This window comes from Ochlerotatus camptorhynchus, unplaced genomic scaffold, assembly GCF_037179485.1.
Source record: "Ochlerotatus camptorhynchus isolate MF236.1 unplaced genomic scaffold, CSIRO-AGI_Acam_v1.1 ptg000197l, whole genome shotgun sequence".
Taxonomy (NCBI): Eukaryota; Metazoa; Arthropoda; class Insecta; order Diptera; family Culicidae; genus Ochlerotatus; species Ochlerotatus camptorhynchus.
Window position 1 is genome coordinate 612,610 of NW_027040687.1, and position 12,571 is coordinate 625,180.

A 12,571-nucleotide genomic window follows, 5' to 3' on the forward strand; every position below is an offset into this window, starting at 1 on the left:
TCCACCCAGCTGCCAGTTTAGATGATGCTGGGTAGGTGGCGCACTTCTTGGTATTTTGTACGTGTGGGGTTTTTTTTTCAATGTTTTTTTTTCAAGATCAATAGAAATAATTTCATGCTTTAGGATTAATTTAATAGTTGTATCGTAATCCACATTTCAAACCTCCTTCTTCCCTTTTCCCATCCAAAAAATTGTAAATCTCCGCTAACCTCGAGACAACCGCGAGTACTCGGTCCAGTTCCTTTAACTTTAAATATAAGACAGTAATAATGTATAACGCAAAAGATAACTCGGCTCTGTAAGGTTTATTCGATTGAGCCTGTACAAATAAAGTAATTAAAAAAAAAAGACCACGTAGTCCTACCTCACAATTGTGTAAAAACCCATAGGGCTGCCCCTTGTAGTTTTTAATTCACGATATCATTCCAATCAGAAATGCCATTTTTTACCTTATTTCCCTTCAAAGCAAAATTATTAGATTTCATGCTGTGAATGAATGCAATTGATTAAATAAGGATTTGTATCAAGAATGTAATAAAATAATTCTGATTCTCCTTCTTCTCTGACACATAATGTTTATTCATACTGTGGTTTGTATTATTTGTTGATGAATAAGGCCAGACTATTTTGATCATTCGTGAGTAATTATGAGTTACTCAAATTTATTCGGAGCAAAAATATTAACTTCAAGTACAGCTGGCTTGACTCTAGGTAGAAGGCTATGATTTAATGAATTGTTTTCAAAGGTGACAGGTGAAAAATCAACATTACTATACCTCGCTGCCAAGGACAGACCAAGGAAAAAGTCCCACCGGATAATCACCAGGAAAATCTGAGCCCTTAATATCAGGACTGCTAGAAGAAGCTCGAACTGCAGAATTGGTTCAAATATGAGACAGATTTGGGAAGCACAAATGACGACTCACGATCAGCAGTGGCGGCACATCACGAAGCTGGACGAGGCAATTGGCCGCCAGAAGCGTACACTCGCGGTTTAGGGTGGATGAAGTGTGCCACCACCATACGTTACACAACTGCACCTCAGATTGCTAAAGGAAGCACCATTCCCGGAACGGAATTGAAGCGTTGCTGCGAAATAAGAATGTGCTGGTTCAAACAGTTACCGAGATCCGTTCGATTATAGACGAAATGAATGTCCGAGCGGATTCGATTCTGAACAACCAGACCATATTAGCATAGTGGTATCTCTAAGACCATCTGAAGGTCCCGAAGAAACGTGCTCAACTTTTTGGCTCAGCTCTGGTACTATCTTCGGTCCCAAGCTAATCGATGCACCCCTCGAAACATAGGAAAATCCACGAATTTTAGCAAAATGTGAATCTTTACCCAAAACAAACACTTATGCAAAGTTTCATACAAATTGGAGGATGTCGAGTCTGTTTGGTGTGGAACTGCTCACATGTAGATAGATATTTCTGCGCCCAGTTAGTTTTGATTAAAAAAAACCCCAAATCACCATAAGTAATCTCCATGGTCTGTTATCAATATTTAAAAATGAACTGATAAAACCGATAAACCAATCCACGATCAACTTCTTTAGATACCAAATTTTGAAGAAACGGAAATACAACCTAAAAATATGCTTTTGTCGACTGGTCCCCAAATGCTTACACTGCAAACGAATTTGGCTCAGTTTGACATTTACTCATGCGTTGGGATAAATTTATAAAAGCGTAGACAACTCTTGCGCCGAGTGACCTATGCTTTCAGAGATTTTTCATATGAATGAGTAAAAGTGACAAACTCTCTGAGTCAGTTTCGTTTTCAGTGTATACGGTCATGTAGCTCGCCAGCCAGATGTAATACACGGCGGCGATATTCAAAATTCTGCTTTGGTCACTCAATTGAGCTAATTTACCATCGTCAAGGCAAACTATGTCAATTGTCAGTGACAATGCTGTGTAGCTTTTTGTATCAACTATACTGCCGCTATTCGCATAACAGTCCTATCTAGATAGGAAATCCATAGGACAAAGGACTGTTATGCGAATAGCGGCAGTATATGTGTAACTAAACTAAATTACTTGGCAAAACAATTACATGGAACCGTTAAAGTGAACTGCTTGGATAACAATAATGTGACACAGAATGCACGAAATTACACCGGTTGTTACCAGGTGAATCTTTGTCATTGACGAAAAGCTAAATGAGATTTTGAAGAAGGATCAAGCCGTTCTACCGTATGCGTGATAATGTTTACACCATTGAGCAATGTCAAAATTAAAAAAATTCTCAAAAATTTCGTTTCGGGTTTTTACCCTTCTTACAAAGAAGGGTATAGATATCACTTGAAAAACCGACTATCGATCCGAGGCCCGGAGGACCGAGTGTCATATACCATTCGACTCAGCTCGACGAGATCGGAACATGCATGTGTGTGTGTGTGTATGTGTGTGTGTGTGTGTGTGTGTGTGTGTGTGTGTGTGTGTGTGTGTGTGTGTGTGTGTGTGTGTGTGTGTGTGTGTGTGTGTGTGTATGTGTGTGTGTGTGTGTGTGTGTGTGTGTGAGTGTGTGTGTGTGTGTGTGTGTGTGTGTGTGTGTGTGTGTGTGTGTGTGTGTGTGTGTGTGTGTGTGTGTGTGTGTGTGTGTGTGTGTGTGTGTGTGTGTGTGTGTGTGTGTGTGTGTGTGTGTGTGTGTGTGTGTGTGTGTGTGTGTGTGTGTGTGTGTGTGTGTGTGTGTGTGTGTGTGTGTGTGTGTGTGTGTGTGTGTGTGTGTGTGTGTGTGTGTGTGTGTGTGTGTGTGTGTGTGTGTGTGTGTGTGTGTGTGTGTGTGTGTGTGTGTGTGTGTGTGTGTGTGTGTGTGTGTGTGTGTGTGTGTGTGTGTGTGTGTGTGTGTGTGTGTGTGTGTGTGTGTGTGTGTGTGTGTGTGTGTGTGTGTGTGTGTGTGTGTGTGTGTGTGTGTGTGTGTGTGTGTGTGTGTGTGTGTGTGTGTGTGTGTGTGTGTGTGTGTGTGTGTGTGTGTGTGTGTGTGTGTGTGTGTGTGTGTGTGTGTGTGTGTGTGTGTGTGTGTGTGTGTGTGTGTGTGTGTGTGTGTGTGTGTGTGTGTGTGTGTGTGTGTGTGTGTGTGTGTGTGTGTGTGTGTGTGTCTGTGTGTGTGTGTGTGTATGTACCAAATGAATGCGCTCACGTTTCTCAGCAACCGCTCAACCGATTTGGACAAACTCGGCGCCAAATGATAGGTCTTGGGGTCCCATTGAACGCTATTGAACGGTTTTGGAATCGGTGAACCGGTTCCGGAGATATGGCCGGAATAAGATCCGGTGAATATGGGCCTTCACGCTGGATTTAACGGAAAACGTATCAAAACCATCATGCGACACATCAAATTACTACAGAATTCAAAAATAAGATCAATGCAAGTCGTGTTAAGTGTTCCAGACCACATTGGACACACTTGGACATGTTCCCGGTTACCCCGGGGAAGTTGAATATGAATTGAATTAAAACCCAATAAATCACATTAAAATACGATGATAAGGTGATTGGTAGCCTCACCAAATAGACTACACCCGGATATATTCCGGGTACCCCCAGGCAGTGGCGTAGCGTCACTGGATGACACGGGGGTGGGGGGCTTGGTCACTGATAATGACAATAAAATAAATAAACTTGAATAAGTAAGAAGGGTCTGATCACACCATAGGTGGATAAATTCGGGTTTTTTTTTTATTTATTCGAAGGGGGGATGTTTCTCAGAGTCTTAAACAATGTTAATCATCGATCGAGTTTCCACTTGCTGCAGTTAAGGCCTCCACACACTTCCAGAATAACGGCAGGTTCTAATAACAGAACAGACCTTCTGAGTTCGGTTCGAAGTGTGGCATGGAGCTCCATCTTGTTGAAATACAACATTTGGCTTCGGACCGTACTGTTCTTTGATCCACGGAAGAACATACTTACTTAAAATCCCGATGTAGACCTCGGTGGCGACAACTTCTGGAATGAACACCGGGTCCATTTTTTTGCCATCGGAAGCCACCAATCCAAACACCATAACGCTAGCAGAATGCTTGGTCAGATACACGTTCTTGTGCTCGACGGTCACGTCTTTTACCGGAAGAGAACTAATATACCGGTCGGTTCTGCAACTTGATACGGGATCGACGGTAAACATGCCCTCGTCGGTGAACAGGATTACCGGATTTTTTCGCTTCAGGAAGTTCAAGATTTTCTTGCATCGTTCGACTCGTAGCTCCCGGATGCGGTTGGTAATCATGTGAGGTTTTTTCCGTGCCCTCGATTTCGCCCCGCAATCTTCCTTTATGATCTCCCGTACCGTAAAGTCACTGATCCCGTGTTCCTTTGCCATTTTCTCTATTGAACGCACTGGATTCACCCGAATCTTCCTTTTGATAGCAGCGATAACCCTTGGAACCCGAGCTGACCTCGGACGACCTGTGGCCACCTTCGCGGATAGTTGTCCTTTCTTTTCTCGGTTTTGACGGTCCACCGGGATACTCTCACGGCGATTGAAATGTCAACATTTGCGACATTTGCGCGTGGGACAAATCACGCTGCCACTTCGTCATGGTGCAACTGTCAAACTAAGTAAATCATTTTCTTTTATACACAGCCTACTACGGTATGAGCTATAGGTTACGTGCATGCAAAGAAAACCAAGGCATTGTATGCAAGGTGAAACGGGAACCTTATTTGTACAATGGTGCAAACATTATCACGCATACGGTATGTGAAAAACAGTTTTTTTCATTATCGCGCAAAAGTCTGTCAATGATAATGACTGCTCGCCAGTACGAGATAGTGGATTTTCTATGTATTATTATCGTTATCGGAATTCGACGCTGCGGAGCAGATAAGTTATCACAATCCATTTATTAAAGCGATGTGGCGGTGAAGTCAAGTTAGTCCTTATCCAGAGTCCTCAGTTGTAAGGTGAAGAACTCAGTGCCTTGAGATATGTTTGTGGTTCTTAATTTGGTGAATGAGACATAACATCTGTGATCAGGGAAGTAAAGCCGTTGGTACCCGGTTCATGAGTTGGATGTGTCGATAGGTAGGATCCAGTAGTGGGAGCTGCCTCCCTGGCGCCGTTAGCATTGGTGCTCAGCACGGAAAACAAGGTCGACGGAAAACAAATCAAGAAAAACAAATTTGGTGAACAAAATTGTGCTCAGAAGTAATCAAATTAGTGGAAATAACGCAGCGTTTCAGTGTATAGTGAAACTAAGTGTGAGTATCATAATTGAATAGTCGTTTAAAGCTTTATTACAGCCATATAACAGCACGATAAAATTCTAGAGATGACCAAAGATTTTATTTCGATTTGCTCGTGCATTGTAACGGAGAGATGAAATATTGAACAAATGACGCAATGGTGATATCTTGAAATTCCTATACACCTGTACACAGCAAAAAAATGATTTTAATATTACATCCAAGAGGATGCACTTCAGTCATGTCGAAAATCTCATGTAATTTTTATGGTCACACAAAAGCAACGTAATGTCAGTCTGTGCACTGTATTAATGATAATTTTGTTTTTTTGGCAAGTAATATTACACCCATATTTTCGACACGATTGAAGTACATCCACATTGATGTGATATTGAAATTAATGTTTTGCTGTGATATGATAAAAACATTAAAAACCTATCACGCTTGTTCCTTTAATCAGCCCGCGGTCTTACACATATAAATCACATTTTTTTTTAACTTTGAAAAACTGTGATTCATATATCGGGTAAGGCAGTTTTATGCATTTATTTTATAATCTCATAATATTAAACGAAATATAACGTAAGGTATGAAATCGAATAAAATGAGACTAAACAGTGTTTGTTATCGTACGTAGCTTAAACAAAAAAATACTAAACGGTTGTGTCCTAGAATCGACCGCAGTACGACGTAGAACTACGCAAAATTGATATATGTCAAACAAATGTGACTACACACTTAGAAAAAATCATGTAAATTTAGGTGCTCTGAGAGTGTCAATTTTGACATAAAGTTGAGTCATAGCAGACGCGAAATATAGCTCAATCAAAAGTAATTTTAGTCGAGCAACGAAGTTTTTAGTCTCGGAGAACTTAATATTACATGACATGCTTGTTTACGTCTCATCTTTTATGTCAAAGACGGATTCCGTCACGTGTAAAATTAGTTATTTCTAAGTGTGTATTATACTTTATCATAAATTTTTCAAGTATTTCAATGTTTTGGTAATGGTTCAATGTTGGTTCAAGTATTTTTCCTGGAATTTAATAAATTGTGAAAATGGGTCCTAAACAAGCCGTTGTGGGATAAAACAGATGCCAATAAATTAGGCCTCTGAAGCAGAGAATAGAGTGAAGTTTGCATTTTATGACAACACAACAGGCAGTTTTTTTTTTCCTTATCAGAAGACGGTACTTTCAATATTGAACAAAATGTTGGTTCATATGTCACCGAAGTAGGGGAGGAAGGGGTATAACGATCATACGGGATTTAAGCACCTCTTTGTTCTCCAATATGGAGGACAACCCTAACATAAAATTACCACGCATCATCATTATGTACTTTACAGCGTGTTCATAGAATGATGCAAAATAGAGTACTGTGACTTTTCTCAAATCAAACGTTTGGTTTCCAATAAGTAGGTGGTTAGTACAACATTCATTGAAAATTAGGCGATTCAGTTATTGAATTTCAAAGTCAGAGCAAAAGCTCGTATACAGGTTCTCCACCTGTTCAATGTTTTGATAGTGAGCATCATAGCTGAGTTACACCGGGTTAAGTTGAAATAGTACGTGTATCTCTTAGTGCAAGTGAATATTCACTGTAATTATTTTTGCGAGGCATTGTGTAGGGCTAACTACCCCATTCCCGGCCTATTAAGCACAACCCGCATTTTGTCTTTCTTAATCTAACGCAGTTGAGCACCAAACGGAATGTTATTGACGGATTTCACGAAAACTCGTCTTCGGAGTTGGCAGCACCCTCTCAGAACCTTATGAAACTTTGTGGGTGTGGAGACTTAGCAATTTTAAGCAACTTTGAGTACTTATTTTTTTCAAAATTTATCTCGCCTAACATTTGATAAGGGTCAAAGTTTTTTGTCGATTTTTTTTTCAAATCGATATAGCTTAAAAATGACAAGCCCTACAAAATAGTGATGTATGGCGAACTTTTAGCAAATAATCTGAAATTTTATAAAAAAAATTAAATAAATTAAAAAATTGGTTTATACACTCTAAAAAAATATATTTAAAAATTAAAAGTCATTTTCCCAAAAATGGTACCCCTCAGATTTGCTTGATATTTTTTCTCATGAAAGGCAATATAATTACCTAACTTTTCTTCATACATCGCAAAGTGGGCGATTTTAAGGAAAAAAAGTTGTTCGAACAACAACTTTTTCATGTTAATTTTTTTTTAGCGTGTTTCACTCAAAGTCGAATATTAAGAGATGAACTAGCCTCAGGCTAAAAATCTCTAAAATAAAGATTTAAAAAAAAAAAAAAAATCAAAGTCGAATAGTACGCGCACAACCTTATTAAAATCCGTTGAAACTTAATGAGCATAAAGATTTTGACCTTTTGATAATCTGGGCGTGCTTAAAACAAAAATCTAGCCTAACATTTGAAAGGGCCTAATACAGAGGATTTTCCTGCATTTCGAATGGTGTTTTAATAAATGAAAACTCTAGTGTTTTTGTTTAGTGCATAATTTATTTTCCTATAATTCTCCATACATAATTTGAGTTTTTCATTGATTATTAGTCTATCGGAAACAGAGTGAAATTTTTCGGAGTTTCCTTTGAATGTGAAAATCGCTTAGTAGAAATTATGTTTTGAGAAATAGGTACAAAACAATGAAATTTTTGTGTACCAGGTATAGTTTTTACATGACTGAACAGCTCCTTGAGTTCATCGGACATCTTTGTGTATTGATCATTTGATATGAAGCAGAAGTTCAATTTTGTTATGCTTGTATCTGTTTGTTTAACTGCCCAGTCATACAGTTCTTGTGGAGTTGTGATTGTGTTTCCATAATCTCGAGCAAGACTTGCTCTCTTTGCCATTCGTTTGAGAGTTCCTCCAATTGCGTCACATGGGCCTTTCCCATGAGACGTTGCGAAGAAGTGCCATTCTGCTTCCAATCCCTACTTGGACTTGAAGTTGCACAAACTGGCAAAATTCTTTTTATTTTTGTAATGAGCCGCTGCTCCATCTGACATGAAAGTAATTTTTGTGAAACTAATAGATTGTTTAATGAAATCTAACAATTTTGATATAAATAATTGAACTGCTATTGTATCATGGGTCAATACTTCTGAAATAATAATAAAGCTTAAATTTTCCAACTTGTTTTCTTTTATGTAGTAAATTTCGAAAGGATGTATCGTAGCTTGATTATTGTTCCAATGATACCCCTGTGCTGAGTTTTGAATAATAAATGAATAATTTTCAGAAAAGTCGCAAATCACTAAAATTTCACCGTTTTGAAGAGAATTTTTTTTATTACTTAGGTAAGATGATTGCTCTTTATGAATAAAATCATGGATTATGAGCTTTTCAACTTTTTCCGTCAAATATTGAACAAACTCATCTGCAGGTTTAATAATAGTTTCCAAATTACAACGGTCGGTAGTCAACCACTGTTGAAATAAAACTTCTTCCATATCATCTGCTTCTAATACTGATGTAAGTTCCCTCACGATACTATCTGTGGAAATGCATTCTTCACATGTACGATAAAAACAATCTATGGTTCTAATAGGACTACTGCAAAGTATTTTGTCTGCAATTTCTTTATATGAATCAAATTTTACACTATTAATAATCAATTTAACATTTTCATGTATAGTACAGACACATACATTATGTGTACCTGTACTATCCAACAGTATGCAATGCTTTGGTCGGAGCTGAGTGAACGAAGTAAATCCGATTTTAACACTTTTGTATTTCTCTTCAAAAATCATAAAAGCCTCTTTAAGAGACATCATCAATAAACGTTTCTGAACATGCTCTTTATATCCATTTCGATATTCAGAAACATAATCATTACTTCCTGGCATAGGCCTACTAATATCATCACTGTCAAAGAAATTTAAAACAATTTGTTTTTCAGTATCATTAAATCCATGACCACTTCTTGCTTTCTTACTACAAAGAATACCTTGTTCTCTGACTAGCCTTTTCATCTGTTTCACTGTATGATGGGGTGCATTAAACTCATTAACTATTTGATTCACTGACCATGATTTAGGGAGCACTGATAACACTTTTAATTTGTCATTTGTACTCGTAGAAGGCAAATTAAATTTCTCCTTTAATTGCATGATCATTTCGTCAAAATCATTTGATTTGTTGACATCGTCTGAATCCATCCCAAATATATTTTTACGCACTGCCTTTGTGATCTCTGCAGATTTTTGAACACGATAATTCATACTTCTCATACTTCTCGATGAAATTGGTGATAACTGTAAGGTTGAAGCTATACAATTGAATTGTTCCACATTATATGGACCTTGGATCTGATCCGCTGATGGGATTGATTCTAGCGATGGATCTGTATCTGTAAAATTAAAGAAAAGAAAAAAAAATATTACCACACATTAATATATAACGCTGTTAAGGTGATAGTACCATGAACGGGGGTGGTTTTGATAATAGGGGTAACTTTGGTAATGCAGCTAAGCCAAAAATTTATGACTTAAGGCACATCGTACGCAATATTTTGGATAGGAAACCGATGTTCCCTTCCAAAATAATGAATACGAAGAGCATTAAGTCATAACTTTTTGGATTAGCTGCATTATCAAAGTTACCTCCATTATCAAAGACATCCCCGTTTACGGTACATCGAAGCCGCATCTGAATTTTCCCCATGTTTGTGGAGCACGAGCTGCATAAACCGCATATCGTACAGTCGTGAAAATTTGATAGATTGTTCACCGAGGTTGGCCTACCAATCGATCAAATTTGTACGATAAGCGGTTCATCCAGCTCGTGCTCTAAAAAAATGTTGAAAATGAAGTTGTATCTTCGATGTACAATCCTTAAACCACACAGTTGAAACAGTTAAAGTTATTATTATTTACCTAGTGTATCATCAAATTCCTGATGTTCTGATTGCTGATGACTTGTTGATGGTTGCGGCTCTTCAAACTTCCGAGCATGGCTTGATTCTTTTCCATCCGATCGCCTCTTTTTCGGGAGAGGTGTCCTATTGTGCACTAAAATTCCACGACACGATTCACAAATACGCATTGTTACATCCAATTGATGATCAAAGCCCCATGAATGTATTTTCTCTATGAGACTTGATGATAAATTACGTAAATTATTGCGGCTGCAATTGGGATTGTTTATGTTGGCACTACATTGCACCCTTTTAATAATCAATTCAGCAGATTTTTCCATTGTTGTATATATAAACACTTTTTCGTTTCAACAACTATGCAGCACTACACTTTCAACAACTATGCACTACAGCAACTATGAGCATTGTTGTGATATCACCAAACTTAAATATTGGATTATGTCGGTAGAAACAGACTGCGGTGCTTTAAGTTTATACCTTATATCTCTCATGTGACTACCTGCGTTGTTATATAACTGCTATATAGCAGGTAACTTAACGATTATTTTAGGCATATGTATTCACTTGAGAGATGAGGTATAAACATATATGCATATTGCTTACTAATGGACACACCTAATGCATAAAAATAAATGAATGATTATTTTTCTAATTAAATTAATCACAAATTCATGAATTGAAATCTTTTCATGAATAAAACATACTAAGTGATTTTTACTTAGTTTACCTGTTGATTTGGAACAATTTGAGGGTGGTTTTATAGAAGTTGGATAGAGTGTATGCATATATTATAATACAATCCATCACAGGAAAGTGCAAACCATGCTGAGATGGCTGTTCCTCATTAGAACGTTTTGTTCTGAACTCTTATTGGACGATTTGCAGGTAACTTCTCTGTACCCTTTTCAAATGTTAGGCTAGATTTCGCCCAGATTATTGAAAAGTATACTCATAAAGTTTAATCGAATTTTAATAAGGTTGTGCGCGTATTACTATTCGACTTTGAGTGAAACACGCTAAAAAAAAATTAACATGAAAAAGTTGTTGTTCGAACAACTTTTTTTCCTTAAAAGCGCCCACTTTGCGATGTATGAAGAAAAGTTAGGTAATTATATTGCCTTTCATGAGAAAAAATATTAAGCAAATCTGAGGGGTACCATTTTTGGGAAAATGACTTTTAATTTTTAAATATATTTTTTTAGAGTGTAGAAACCGATTTTTTATTTTATTTAAATTTTTTTATAAAATTTCAGATTATTTGCTAAAAGTTCGCCATACATCACTTTTTTGTAGGGCTTGTCATTTTTAAGCTATATCGATTTGAAAAAAAAATCGACAAAAAACTTTGACCCTTATCAAATGTTAGGCGAGATAAATTTTGAAAAAAATAAGTACGCAAAGTTGCTTAAAATTGCTAAGTCTCCACACCCACAAAGTTCCATAAGGTTCTGAGAGGGTGCTGCCAACCACTGGATGAGTTGGCGTGAAATCCGTCTTCCAAATTTATTTACCGTACGTACCAAAAGATTTGATAAAGCGAAACCAATCGTTGAGATATTGCCAAAAGTCTAACACTGCTTCTTGACGCCAAACTCGGCCTAATGCATTGCAACGCCAATGAATTCACTTCGGTCTATCGGATGAAGATAAAAATGGAATCGGTCGGAGCGCTTCTTTTGTTTTTTGGGAATAATGGGTGCAAACGTTCATATCACGCGTTCTCATTGACTTCGACAAACGCATAATTGACTTGTTGACTCTGAAATCATGGATTTATTTGAAGTTTTCTGCTCGATAGGCCCAAAATGGGCGATTGGGCCGAAGTAGTTCTCAAACCTACTATCGCAAACAATGGTAGAAATACAATCAGGAATCCTTATTGCCGGGCTATCCGCGAATAAGGATACCCACAGCTTATGGGATTTTCACTAATAGGGGCTGTGGTGGATTATCTCATTTGTTTCAATATATAGAGCTATACAGTCTTCGACAAAGTTGTTTTACTGAGATAGACTAACAAGCCTGTGTCATTGGATTCAGGTTTAATTAGGAACTACGCCGCTAGAGGCGCTTCACTTTTATGTTACTTATGACAGGCGCAATAATATATGGATCTTAGGTCCAACACAGAATATTCTGTGATCCTGGCCATATAGAAAGTTACTGTCTGCAGCAAAGTTGTTCAAGTGTCCAAGTCCTTTCGGATGGTGGCCGTATTAGTTCAGAACTCTCTCACTACGCAGCGCTAGTGTGAGCGCTGTATCTCGAGAACCTGACCATATAGAACGTTGCTGTCTTCAGCAAAGTTGTTCAGGTGACCAAGTCCTTTCGAATGGTGGTCATATTATTTAAGAACTATCTCACTACGCGGCGCTAGTGTGCACATGCAGTTCCTTAATATGTTATGTCTGGAAAGCTTGTCCTTATAAGATGTTGCTGTGCTATGTGAGGACACGCAACGGAATAGGGAAGACTTGTAGAGAGGCTGTTAATCGATTTCG

General features: G+C 37.9%; 1 protein-coding gene across 3 annotated transcripts in view; it reads left to right on the forward strand.

Moving 5' to 3' along the window:
* Positions 1-12,571, forward strand: part of LOC135702773 (serine/threonine-protein phosphatase 6 regulatory ankyrin repeat subunit B-like) — a 172,582-nt gene that overhangs the window by 116,103 nt on the left and 43,908 nt on the right. For 2 of the 3 annotated variants that reach the window (XM_065223811.1, XM_065223814.1), the window contains exon 1: positions 5,126-5,210. The exons of the other annotated variant lie outside the window; for it this stretch is intronic. The gene's annotated coding sequence lies outside the window, so the exon portion shown is untranslated. Of the gene's footprint in view, positions 1-5,125; positions 5,211-12,571 lie in introns of those variants that run through there. 3 annotated transcript variants of the gene reach the window in all.